Here is a 12787-nt window from a genome sequence, read left to right as displayed (position 1 = left end):
GAGAGCAGATGGGGCCTCGGTTTAACGTCTCATCTGAAAGACGGCACCTCTGACAGTGCAGCGCTCCCTCAGCACTGCACTGGGGAGCCAGCCAAGATTATGTGTTCGGGTCTCTGGAGTGGGACTTGAACCCACAAGTTCAGTTACAAGTTTAAAGGGAGGGCACCCATGAGGAGTTCATTGGGACCCGAATATGTGTTATGAACTGATGGATTGAAGGTTGAAGCATACGATTCCCAATCCAACACACCCCAGTGGGTTCCTGAGCCCAGCGCTCTATCTGGGGGAACGGCTATGTGTGGTTAGGCCACTCGGTTTCCACGTGGAACCAAAGAAAACCCAAAGCTGTGTCTCACCGGGTTATTCTCGTACCTCTCTGAGAAACTGTTTATAAAGTGCATTAGAAGCAACCAGAGTCAAATAACTGCACTCACTTATCATCTGACAAGTCTGTAAAACCTCAGGGAGGGTTAGAAAATAAAATATAAAATGCCTTGTGTTTTTTTTTTTAAAAAGAATGCAGTTTGTGCTGGTGATAATATATGTCCGGGTTTTATCACCACATTTGCCTCCATAACTGTCGCACTGCAGAAGTAATTGTTAAACGAAAAAGCTGACTTGTTTTACAAAGTATTTACAGCACAAACCGGCCAAGCCCACCAGGTCCATGCCTCCCCCCACTCTTCTTCAAATCCCATCAATATATCGTTCTATTCCTTTCTCCCTCGTGTGTTTATCTCGCCTCCCCTTGAATGCATCTTTACTATTCACCTCTACTATTCCTTGTGATCGAGTTCCACATTCTCATCATCATCATCATAGGCAGTCCCTTGAAATGAGGATGACTTGCTTCCAAGCCAAAAAAGGATGAGTTCACAGATGTTTCAATGAAGGACCTAATATTCTAGGTCCCGAACTACATGTTGAAGGGTGGAAGATGCCTGTGCGTGGATTTTTTTAAATCTCTGGTGGTCGTTGCACACCAGCCACCACACGGGCTTGACAGAGCTAGGTATTGGTCCAGTGGCAAGGATTACCCAAGACGACTGGAGACCTGCTCTGCTGCACGGACCTAGTGCACACGCATATCGCAGTGTGGGCTGGCCCGTGCTGCCCCTGGCCCTGAACTTATGCCTCTCCTGGGCCCCGATCACGTCCCTCCACGGTCTCTCGCCGCTCCTGCTGTATCTGCCCACGTGCCAATCCCTGACCTGGACCGTGATGACATCACACTTGGCTGCCGTCGCCCTCCTGCACCAGCTCGTGCTGCTCCCTGTAGTGGCATGCCTCTACGAAGCTCCCGGATTTCCGCTCCTTTTATGGCCCCAACCTGCCGCTGGTGTTCTCGCGCAGGTCGGGGCCTCCCCGCTACATATTCTAACCGCTCTCTGGGTAAAGAAGTTTCTCCTGAATTCCCTATTGGGTTTATCAGTGACTATCTTATATTTATGGCCCCTAGTTGTAGTCTCGCCTGCAAGTGGAAGCAACAAATAGTTAAGTGATTTATCAGTACAAGTAATATTTATGCAGTAAACTTTAGTCAATTTTTGGGTTAGTTTTGATCTATGTGCAGAAATACCAGAGCAGTATCCTAAATATTTAATAATGTTATCCGTGAGCAATTTCTTCAACTTGTGCCATGAGATCTTTAGGACTGTCTGATTAGCCTCAGTTTAGTGTCTCAGCCAAAAGATGGCACCTATGACAAAAAGATGGTGCTGCTTCAGTATTCAACTGACGTATCAACCTAGATTATGTGCTCAACTTAGAGACTGGGGCTTGAACCCACTGCAGTTTTACTCAAGTCGAGACTTCTACCAGTTGAGTCAAGCTGACACTTGACGGGTGCATTCAAGGTCCAGTTTGTTGCAGGATGGAGGAACTTTTTTCCTGGCTGGATGAACTAAGGTGAAATGTGCGGCCTCCAGTTTGTGTGCATCTGGTGATCTGGTTGTACCACCTTATTCAATGCAAAAGCAGATCTCTCTTTCAGAAAAGATCAAAGCAATTAACAGATTTCAATTGTGTCAGTGTTGAGAAATTCAGTGCAAAGTGTCCAAATTTGCCAATGTTGTACTGGGAGGGGCAGTGGAATTTGAAGTTGGACAAGATGCAAATAGGAAGAACAATGGCAGATGAAATCTAGTGCAGACAAATAAAAATTGCTACACATAGGATGAAAAATAGACATGAACACGCCATGAATGATGATGAAATGGCTCTGAGTGTTGCCATTAAACATGTCCAACAGTACCAATCAACAAAGGCAATAGGATGCTGAGGTACATAGTCAAAACTGTAGCATGTAGGTCACAGGAAGCTAATGATCCAACTTTATAGATCTCCAGTTATATCACACCTTAAATACTGCATCTGGTTCTGGGCCCTAAGGATCAGGAGATACATTTAAGTGTTGGAAAAAGTTCAAGGAAGAGCCATCAGGCTGATTTCCAGTGTGAGAGGTGTGAGGTAGCTTGGAGAAGGTTGGGTCTTTCAGCCTAGAAAGGATGTCTCCGGAGAGTTGATCTTGCAGCAATATATAAGCTTTTTAAAGGTATAGAGAGCTGACCCAGAATATTACTTTAAATTAAACTGGGGAAGAAAAATGAGAGGGCACGGGTTCAAACTTAAAGTAGGACGTTTCGGACAGATATCAGGAAATTCCTCTTCACATTTAGAGTGAGCAACATGTGGAATAAACGTCCAGATTGAGGAGTGGAGGTAAAACTCCTGCAATATTCTATTTTCCAACATTCCATTGACTCTGGATCAGTTCCTATGGAGTGGAGGGTAGCCAATGTAACCCCACTTTTTAAAAAAGGAGGGAGAGAGAAAACAGGGAATTATAGACCGGTCAGCCTGACATCGGTAGTGGGTAAAATGATGGAATCAATTATTAAGGATGTCATAGCAGCGCATTTGGAAAGAGGTGACATGATAGGTCCAAGTCAGCATGGATTTGTGAAAGGGAAATCATGCTTGACAAATCTTCTGGAATTTTTTGAGGATGTTTCCAGTAGAGTGGACAAGGGAGAACCAGTTGATGTGGTATATTTGGACTTTCAGAAGGCTTTCGACAAGGTCCCACACAAGAGATTAATGTGCAAAGTTAAAGCACATGGGATTGGGGTTAGTGTGCTGACATGGATTGAGAACTGGTTGTCAGACAGGAAGCAAAGAGTAGGAGTAAATGGGTACTTTTCAGAATGGCAGGCAGTGACTAGTGGGGTACCGCAAGGTTCTGTGCTGGGGCCCCAGCTGTTTACAATGTACATTAATGATTTTGACGAGGGGATTAAATGCAGTATCTCCAAATTTGCGGATGACACTAAGTTGGGTGGCAGTGTGAGCTGCGAGGAGGATGCTATGAGGCTGCAGAGTGACTTGGATAGGTTAGGTGAGTGGGCAAATGCATGGCAGATGAAGTATAATGTGGATAAATGTGAGGTTATCCACTTTGGTGGTAAAAACAGAGAGACAGACTATTATCTGAATGGTGACAGATTAGAAAAAGGGGAGGTGCAACGAGACCTGGGTGTCATGGTACATCAGTCATTGAAGGTTGGCATGCAGGTACAGCAGGCGGTTAAGAAAGCAAATGGCATGTTGGCCTTCATAGCGAGGGGATTTGAGCACAGGGGCAGGGAGGTGTTGCTACAGTTGTACAGGGCCTTGGTGAGGCCATACCTAGAGTATTGTGTACAGTTTTGGTCTCCTAACTTGAGGAAGGACATTCTTGCTATTGAGGGAGTGCAGCGAAGGTTCACCAGACTGATTCCCGGGAAGGTGGGACTGACCTATCAAGAAAGACTGGATCAACTGGGCTTGTATTCACTGGAGTTCAGAAGAATGAGATGGGACCTCATAGAAATGTTTAAAATTCTGGTGGGTTTAGACAGGTTAGATGCAGGAAGAATGTTCCCAGTGTTGGGGAAGTCTAGAACTAGGGGTCATAGTGTAAGGATAAGGGGTAAGCCATTTAGGACCGAGATGAGAAATTTCTTCACCCAGAGAGTGGTGAACCTGTGGAATTCTCTACCACAGAAAGTTGTTGAGGCCAATTCACTAAATATATTCAAAAGGGAGTTAGATGAAGTCCTTACTACTCGGGGGATCAAGGGATATGACGAGAAAGCAGGAACGGGGTACTGAAGTTGCATGTTCAGCCATGAACTCATTGAATGGCGGTGCAGGCTAGAAGGGCCGAATGGCCTACTCCTGCATCTATTTTCTATGTTTCCAATAAATTTAAGGAACAATTGGATCCTACAATTGATGGATAGATAGGACCTCATTGGTTGGATGGAGCTGAATGGCCTTCCTCAACTATTCGTACCTTGTGAATTAATGTCAGCACCTGCAGCACTCTTGTGTGTAATTTCACACTTCATGGTGAGCACCTATTGTTTGTACAGAATTTGCCCATCAAACTCAACACCAACGTTCCCTGTGTGGCCAGTTTCATTTAGTGCACGGTCCCTTTAAATATCTGCACATGCGCGCTATTTACAGTGTGTCACTAAAGCCGCCCTCTCCCCTTGCTCCTTTTATTTTATTAACATATCACAGATTGAGTGAAATGTTCAGCTATTAAAACAAATAAGTGCCCAGTTGGATCAATTACAAAGTAGTTGTGAAACACTGGAAGGATGAGCCACATCCTCAGCAACGTGTCCCAACTCCTTGGGGAAATGACTAAACACGATATCACCATCAAAAGAACATGTGTGGAAAACAAAACTAGATTGTGTTTGTAATACAAATGGAAGTCGGCACAAAAATGACCACATTCCAGTAATCCATTGTTCCAAGCTGGTTTTCATTCACTAATCATTCCAGTCATAACTTGCAACCCTACATGGTTCAAATTGGAAGAGGAAAGCCAAGTGGAGAATGTTTTTCAAATTTAAGAATGAGCAGATTGTTTTGCAGTCTCAAGATTGCCAATCCAGTTGCTTAATGGATTTTATTTGGTGGCTTTATTGCTTGGATTTCAGTACAGTAAGTCGGTCCTAGTGAAGACGCCAAATGCAAACAGTAGATGAATAATTTATCTCCTCTTTATGGCTTGTCAATCAAAAGTTCCTTCCGAATCTTGGCTGCTGTACTTGGGGCCTAGTGATGCTTAATTTCTGGTCTGACATCAAGTGAAGTGAAAATAACACAAAATGCACCATTTAGTGCAATGCAGAGTTTTTTTTAAAATTTGTTCCTGGGATGTGGACTTGAGAAGGTGGTGGTGAGCCGCTGCCTTGAACCGCTGCGGTCCATGTGGTGAAGGTGCTCCCACAGTGCTGTTGGGGAGGGAGCTCTCGGATTTTGACCCAGTTGAAGGAACAGTGATATATTCCCAAGTCAGTGTAGTGTGTGACTTGGAGGTGGTGGTGTTCCCATGCACCTGCTGCCCTTGTCCTTCTAGGTGGTAGAGGTCGTGGGTTTGGGAGGTGCTGCCGAAGAAGCCTTGGCGAGTTGCTGCAGCGCATCTTGTAGATGGTACACACTGAAGCCACGATACGCTGGTGGTGGAGGGAGTGAAGGTTTAAAGTAGTGGGTGGAGTGCCAATCAAGCTGTCAATCTAAAATTAATTGCGAATCATGGCTGTAGTAGACGGGGCCCAGTGACAAGTTGTGCAAATGAGGAAGATTGCTGATTTGATGCCAGGTCTGTACTGGGTTCGCGGATCTTGGCCAGAGCACCAGTGAAGGAGCTGCTGTCAGCCTCGGCACTGGGCTCGAAAGTGGGGAAGTCAGCCAGGGTTCCCTACTGCTGAGAGCTATTCAATGAGCACGACTGAGCGGTATATGAGAATTGGGGGAGAGTAGGATTGGGCTTGACTGCAGTGTGAATAATGAAAAAAAGATTTGACTTTGTGTGAATAATGCAGGACACTGCTCTCATCAGCTTGAAATGCAAGAGCTTGATGGCCCCTTATTTCTATAACTTTGTTTTTTTTACATTTGAAATCCAGTTGAAAGTGGCAGTACAGGTCTAGCTTCCACTCCAGCCATTCATTGCCAACGTGTGAAAAGGGGATATGGGAATCATTTAATCGGGCCACACTAAGGCTTCCTTATGTCACTTATTACCAGAAGACCACATACTGTCACTGCTATAACCTATCACCACTGAGGGTTAAAGAAGCAATGTTTGACAGACTGCTCCCCTCCCCTCAATAATGTGGTACATTTTAGAGCGTTCTGCAGGAGCTGAGTTTTAAAATTCATCTTGCGAAACATCTTGTAACTAGCTTTGACTTCCTCGTCTAAGCAGTTATGCTTCAAGGTAACAGTGGTGCCGTTATGTCTTTCCTTTGCACTTTTTATTTAGCCATTTTGTTCTCTCTCACACTCTCACACTCTCACACTCTCTCACTCTCTCACTCTCTCTCTCTTTTCCCTCCCCCCACCCATTACAACAGTAACTGTACTTCAATGGTTGTAAAGCTCCTTGAGACGTCCAGTGGTGAAAGGCACTAGTCTTTCTTTCCTTTCCCTCCCCTTTCTTTCCCCTATCCCCTTCCCTCCCCCTTATCCCCCCCTTATGCCCTCCCCTCCCCCCTTCCCTTTCTCCCCCCCCCTTCCCTTTCTCCCCCCCCTTCCCTTTCTCCCCCCCTTCCCTTTCTCCCCCCCCCTTCCCTTTCTCCCCCCCTTCCCTTTCTCCCCCCCTTCCCTTTCTCCCCCCCCCTTCCCTTTCTCCCCCCCCTTCCCTTTCTCCCCCCCCCTTCCCTTTCTCCCCCCCCTTCCCTTTCTCCCCCCCCTTCCCTTTCTCCCCCCCCTTCCCTTTCTCCCCCCCCTTCCCTTTCTCCCCCCCCTTCCCTTTCTCCCCCCCCTTCCCTTTCTCCCCCCCCTTCCCTTTCTCCCCCCCCTTCCCTTTCTCCCCCCCCTTCCCTTTCTCCCCCCCCTTCCCTTTCTCCCCCCCCTTCCCTTTCTCCCCCCCCTTCCCTTTCTCCCCCCCCCTTCCCTTTCTCCCCCCCCTTCCCTTTCTCCCCCCCTTCCCTTTCTCCCCCCCCTTCCCTTTCTCCCCCCCCTTCCCTTTCTCCCCCCCCTTCCCTTTCTCCCCCCCCTTCCCTTTCTCCCCCCCCTTCCCTTTCTCCCCCCCCCTTCCCTTTCTCCCCCCCCCTTCCCTTTCTCCCCCCCCTTCCCTTTCTCCCCCCCCTTCCCTTTCTCCCCCCCCCTTCCCTTTCTCCCCCCCCTTCCCTTTCTCCCCCCCTTCCCTTTCTCCCCCCCTTCCCTTTCTCCCCCCCCTTCCCTTTCTCCCCCCCCCTTCCCTTTCTCCCCCCCTTCCCTTTCTCTCTCTCTCTCTCTCCCGCTCGCTCTCTCGAGACCCTCCCCTCTCCCGCTCGCTCTCTCGACCCGCCTCTCTCTCTCTCTCTCTCTCTCTCTCTCTCTCTCTCTCTCTCTCGACCCCTCTCGACCTCTCTCTCTCTCTCGACCCGACCCTCTCTCTCTCTCTCTCTCTCTCTCTCCCTCTCTTTCTTCCCCCCCCCTTGCTCTCATATTGTGTGTCTCTTTTGTGTTTTGGCGTGCTTACTGTGTCTTGTTCTGACATTTCTCTCTTTTTCTCTTTCTCTTTTTTTTTCTCTCTTGCAGCACGGGAACCAAGTGTTTTGATTTTACACACTCAGTTAAAACATTGAGATCATATCACTGGCACGCGATCGAACTGTGATTTAAACGGAGATGTGACTGCGTCTCTCTTGTCTCCCCAAATACTTGGTGACATTAACATAGGTTTTGATTGTATCACAAAAGGGTTTTGCTCAGCAGTTTACAACGTCCCCATTATCTTCATCCATTTTGGTTGCAAAGGACAAAGTCGATGAGACAGGACCTTGCTTTGAGTTCCAGTTTTATCCTATCCGAACCCCACAGTCCTGTGAATTATCTGATGGAATTCCAGTGCTGTTCAGATGTCCTCTTGCACAGCACAGAAACATTTTTCTGCAAAATGTTGGCATTGTATTTATATTGTATACAGATGAAGAAAAGTATGTTGGACTTTGTGTCTTGCAACTGTTGTACAAAAGCTGTATGTCAAGGCAAGGTGATGCATTCACAGCACATTGCATTGTTGATGTGTTGCAACATATAGCGGAGTGCCGTGGATGGCATGACTATGAACCTGGCAGTGTGTGTGTTAGTGGCGATTGCCTGGGGGTGAGGCGTAGGTGTTCAAAAGATGTCTTTTTTTTTTAAAAACCACGAGACTGATCCAACAATCCATTAAAGAATGTTTTGAACATTGAAGGGAAATTTTAGCTCCAAGGAGAGAAGCTTTATATAATCTGCTGACGGTGTTGTGATCTGTCATCTCACAAGGCCACTGGAGACAATGCAGTTTTGCGTCAAAGGGGAGAGTCACCGTACTGCATCGTGTCCGTGACGGCCAGGGCCCACGCGGAAATCTGCTGGAAACACACGAAGCAAATGCTTTAAAATGGAGCAAACCTGCTTTAATGCAATGAAAGTAATTGAAAGATTCCAGCGTTCCCACTGACTTGTACAAACCATTTCCTGCTGATTGTATTCAGTCTGCTACTGGCTCCGTATTCCAAATGAGCCCCCCTGTTTGTACTGTCGGAAACACCAGGGCAGCTGACCCCCAAAGTCATGTTCGCAGTTCATGATTCTGACTGCAGGACTTCTGCTGTCCAGTGTCAGCAGTGTGAAGATTACCTCACGAGCCTGTAGCTGCTGACAGCTCAATCTCTCATTTCTGGCACCCTGTACTTGACCGGTCATTTTGACCATGCTGTTCTGCCTGACTGCCTATCTATCTGACGTCAAGTCATGCCTGGATAAGAATTTTCTCAAACACTGACATCGATGAAGCCAACATTTTCAGCTCCCGTCAAAAGCCCCGTTCCCTTGCTCATGATTCCATCTCCATCTCAGCTGTGGCTCAGTGGGTAGCATCTCGCCTCAGAGTCAGAAGGTTGGGGGTTCAAGTCCCACTCCAGGGACTTGAGCACAAAAATATCTAGGCTGACACTCCAGTGCAGTACTGAGGGAGTGCTGCACTGTCTGGAGGTGACGTCTATCGGAGGATGTTTAAGATCCCGTGGCACTATTTCGAAGAAGAGCAGGAGAGTTCTCCCTGGTGTCCTGGCCAATATTTATCCCTCAATCAACATCACATAAAAAACAGATTATCTGCTCATTATCACATTGCTGTTTGTGGGAGCTTGCTGTGCGCAAGTTGGCTGTTGTGTTTCCTACACGACAACAGTGACTACACTCCAAAAGTACTTCATTGGCTGTAAAGCACTTTGAGACTTCCAGTGGTCGTGAAAGGCGCTATATAAATCCAAGTCTTTCTGGCTGCTCACGCAGGCTGAATTCAATGTTTGGAGTTGCAAACGGCACGCCCTACCCAACACCAAGATGGCCTATTTCCACCTTCATTGCATCGCCCACCTCCAATGTTCCCTTCCATGTTACTTTTGGGTGCGCGGCCCATTCAAGTTCCCGCGCACGCGTTGTTTTTCCTATTGGAGCCCCAGGCAGCTGCCCAGCTGCTCAGCTTAAAGGAAACATTGGCCACTGCTGCTCCAACCCTTAGCCACACCTTCCCCAATCACTCGGCTTCACTTACTCAAACACTCCACTCGTTGACCTCCCCAGTTCCACCTCTCTGGGACTGCATGAATGCATACAGATCTCTGCCTTCCACATCATAACCCTACGCACATTCTGCGCTTGCCCAGCCCCATTGACTTCCCATTCCCCCAGGGCATCCGATTCCAAACCCTCCGCACCTCTGAAGCCTTTCTCCAGCCGACACGCCAACATGCGCTATCCACATTTCCTCCGTCGAGCCTGCCCCTGCACCAGATTTAGTCACCGAGCCTTCAGCTCCACATTCCGGAACACACACTCTCTCCGTATAATTCTCCTCCTTGCTAACCACTCCTTCCTGCGAAAGTCTCTTCAAAGCCTCCCCCCCCCCCTCCCCCTCCCCCTCTGACGATGCGTTCAGTCACGCTCCATAACCTCTCTCCCGTCAATGTCTGATTGTTGCCTCCAAAAACACGCTGGAAAATTTCTGTCATGTTAAAAATGCAGTAAAACTGGAAGATGCTGTGGCAGTCCCGGCCTCCAGCGTCAGCTTGGTTTGGTTGGTGCCATTCAGACTTCTGGCTCAGAAGTTGCACATTCAAGCTGCATGTTGGCTTTTGGCATCATATTCTCGGCTGTCTTCCCAGTGCAGTACTGAAGCAGTGCTGTATTGTCTTTGTGCTGTCACATGGATGAGATTTAATACTGAAGCCATTTCAGCCGGTACATGTGTGTAATGTATTCGCTTCATGGGTTCTTTGCTTAAGAATTCATAGCAACACATTGCTAATAAGAACAGTTGCTTTATTAGAAAAGGTTTAACAATCACACTACACATTACCAGGTCATCCACTAGACTCTCAACCAAATGCCTCATCGTGCATCCTCTGAACCCAACTGGCTGGGGTTTTATTGAGTCTTGTGAACATCACGTGACTGGCTGAGCCACTCACAATTCAACAGCTCTACAAATATTTTGTAGGAAACAATTAAATCAAGTGCCCTCTGATTCAAGTGGGGGCACGCACCAAACACTTTCAAACAAGTGCCCCCTTGTTTTTTTTTGAGGGCGCTGAAACATAAATTATACAAGTGCCCCCTGGCTAAAAGGGTGGGGAGGGGGGCACTGAAACTGGCACAATAAAAACATTAAACTTTCGACAAAACATCAAATTAAAATTTGGTTGCCGGGGGGTGATGATGCACTCCAGTCCGTCCAGCGCCCACCTCTCGCGGAAGGCCGCGAGCGTACCGGTGGACACCGGGTGCTCCATCTCCAGGGACATCCTGGCTCGGATGTAACCGCGGAAGAGAGGCAGGCAGTCGGGCTGAACAACCCCCTCGACCGCCCGCTGCCTGGACCGGCTGATGGCCACCTTGGCCAGGCCTAGGAGGAGGCCTTTCAACCTGCCCGCTCCCCTCCGCACAGGGTGCCCAAAGACCAGGAGTGTGGGACTGAAGTGCAACCAGAAATTGAGGAGCAGCCCCTTCAAATAATGGAACAGGGGCTGCAACCTCGCACATTCAATAAAAACGTGGAACACGAACTCTTCCAGACCGCAGAAATTGCTGGCGGCCTGGGAGCCCGTGAACCGACTTTAAAAACTTATTGCATGGGACTGCTCCGTGCACCACCCTCCAGGCCAAGTCCCCAATAAATAGAGGGAGGACTCTCACGTGGAGCTCTACAAACTTGTGAGCATACTCTCAGAAGCATACATTACAATGTGGCTCAGATAGCTGCTAATGATTCCACAGCACGATTGAGTAGCAGGGCTTTCTGCTCGTGTGGTGACCAATGGACCCCTCCCAAGCATGCGCGGCCGTGTACTAATCACATGGTCCCACACAGGCCGCTCATCATCTCTGCCGCTGGAGCAATACTGTGCAGCAAATTTCAAGGGCCTGCGCAGGAGTAAACATTAGAGGGCACATTGGTCGTGACCACAGTTCTTTCCTCAACCAACATCACCAAAACAATAAATAAGCCGATTTTTTTTAAAAAACTCATTACGGGATGTGGGTGTCACCGGCAAGGCCAGTATTTATTGCCCATCCCTAATTGCCCTTGTGGTGGTGGTGAGCCGCCGCCTTGAACCGCTGCAGTCCGTGTGGTGAAGGTACTCCCACAGTGCTGTTGGGAAGTTCCAGGATTCTGACTCAATGACGATGAAGGAACGGCCGATATATTTCCAAGTCGGGATGGTGTGTAACTTAGAGGGGAACTTCCAGGTGATGGTGTTCCCAAACACCTGCTGCCCTTGTCCTTCTAGGGGGTAGAGGTCGCGGGTTTTGGAGGTGGTGCCGAAGAAGCCTTGGCGAGTTGCTGCAGTGCATCTTGTAGATTAATCGGTCACTGCTGTCGTTGGCATAAGCTGGTTGCCATGTTTGCTTAAATGGCAATCACTGTACTCTTATTACGTGAAGACATTTTGATGTGATAAATTTCTCGGTAAATGCGAGTATTATAAGCAATGAAGCAAAACCTTGCGGATGCTGGAAATCTGAAATAAAAACAGACTGCTCGAAAAACTCAGCCAATTCGGCAGCATCTGTGGCAAGAGAAAAACACCGCTAATGGTTCAGGTCGATGACCTTTTGTCAGAATTGGTAAAAATTAGAGCTGTAACGGGTTTTAAGTCTGTCCTTTTTCCCGCCCTTATACTTAAAACCTATTACATCTGTAACTTTTTCCAGGTCTGATGAAAAGTCATCGACCTGAAACCTTAACTGTGTGTGTCTCTCTCTCTCTCTCTCTCTCTCTCCTCGCAGAAGCTGTCTGACCTGCTGAGTATTTCATAGGATTACGTAGGATATATGGCACAGAAACAGGCCATTCGGCCCAACCAGTCCATGCTGGCACCCATTTAAAACCGAGAGATGAGGAGAAATTTCTTCTGAGGGTTGTTAATCTGTGGAATTCGTTGCCTCAGAGAGCTGTGGAAGCTGGGACATTGAATAAATTTAAGACCGAAATAGACAGTTTCTTAAACGATAAGGGGTTATGGGGAGCAGGCGGTGAAGTGGTGCTGAGTCCATGATCAGATCAACCATCATATTAAATGGTGGAGCAGGCTCGAGGGGCCGTATGGTCTACTCCTGCTCCTATTATGTTCTTATGTGCTTATTATGCTCCATTGAGTCTCCTCCCGTCTTTCCTCGTCTAAATCTTATCAGTATAACCCTCTATTCCCTTCTCCCTCATGTTTATCTAGCCTCCCCTTAAATG

General features: G+C 47.7%; 1 long non-coding RNA gene across 9 annotated transcripts in view; it reads left to right on the top strand.

Annotated features, from left to right (window-relative positions):
• Nucleotides 1-12787, top strand: part of LOC139278425 (uncharacterized) — a 339699-nt gene that overhangs the window by 322185 nt on the left and 4727 nt on the right. The window lies entirely within an intron of this gene.

The sequence above is a fragment of the Pristiophorus japonicus genome, chromosome 13 (genome assembly GCF_044704955.1).
Source record: "Pristiophorus japonicus isolate sPriJap1 chromosome 13, sPriJap1.hap1, whole genome shotgun sequence".
NCBI classification, from domain to species: domain Eukaryota; kingdom Metazoa; phylum Chordata; class Chondrichthyes; family Pristiophoridae; genus Pristiophorus; species Pristiophorus japonicus.
The sequence above is the reverse complement of the archived record's forward strand: the minus strand, read 5'-3'. Positions and strand labels throughout refer to the sequence as shown.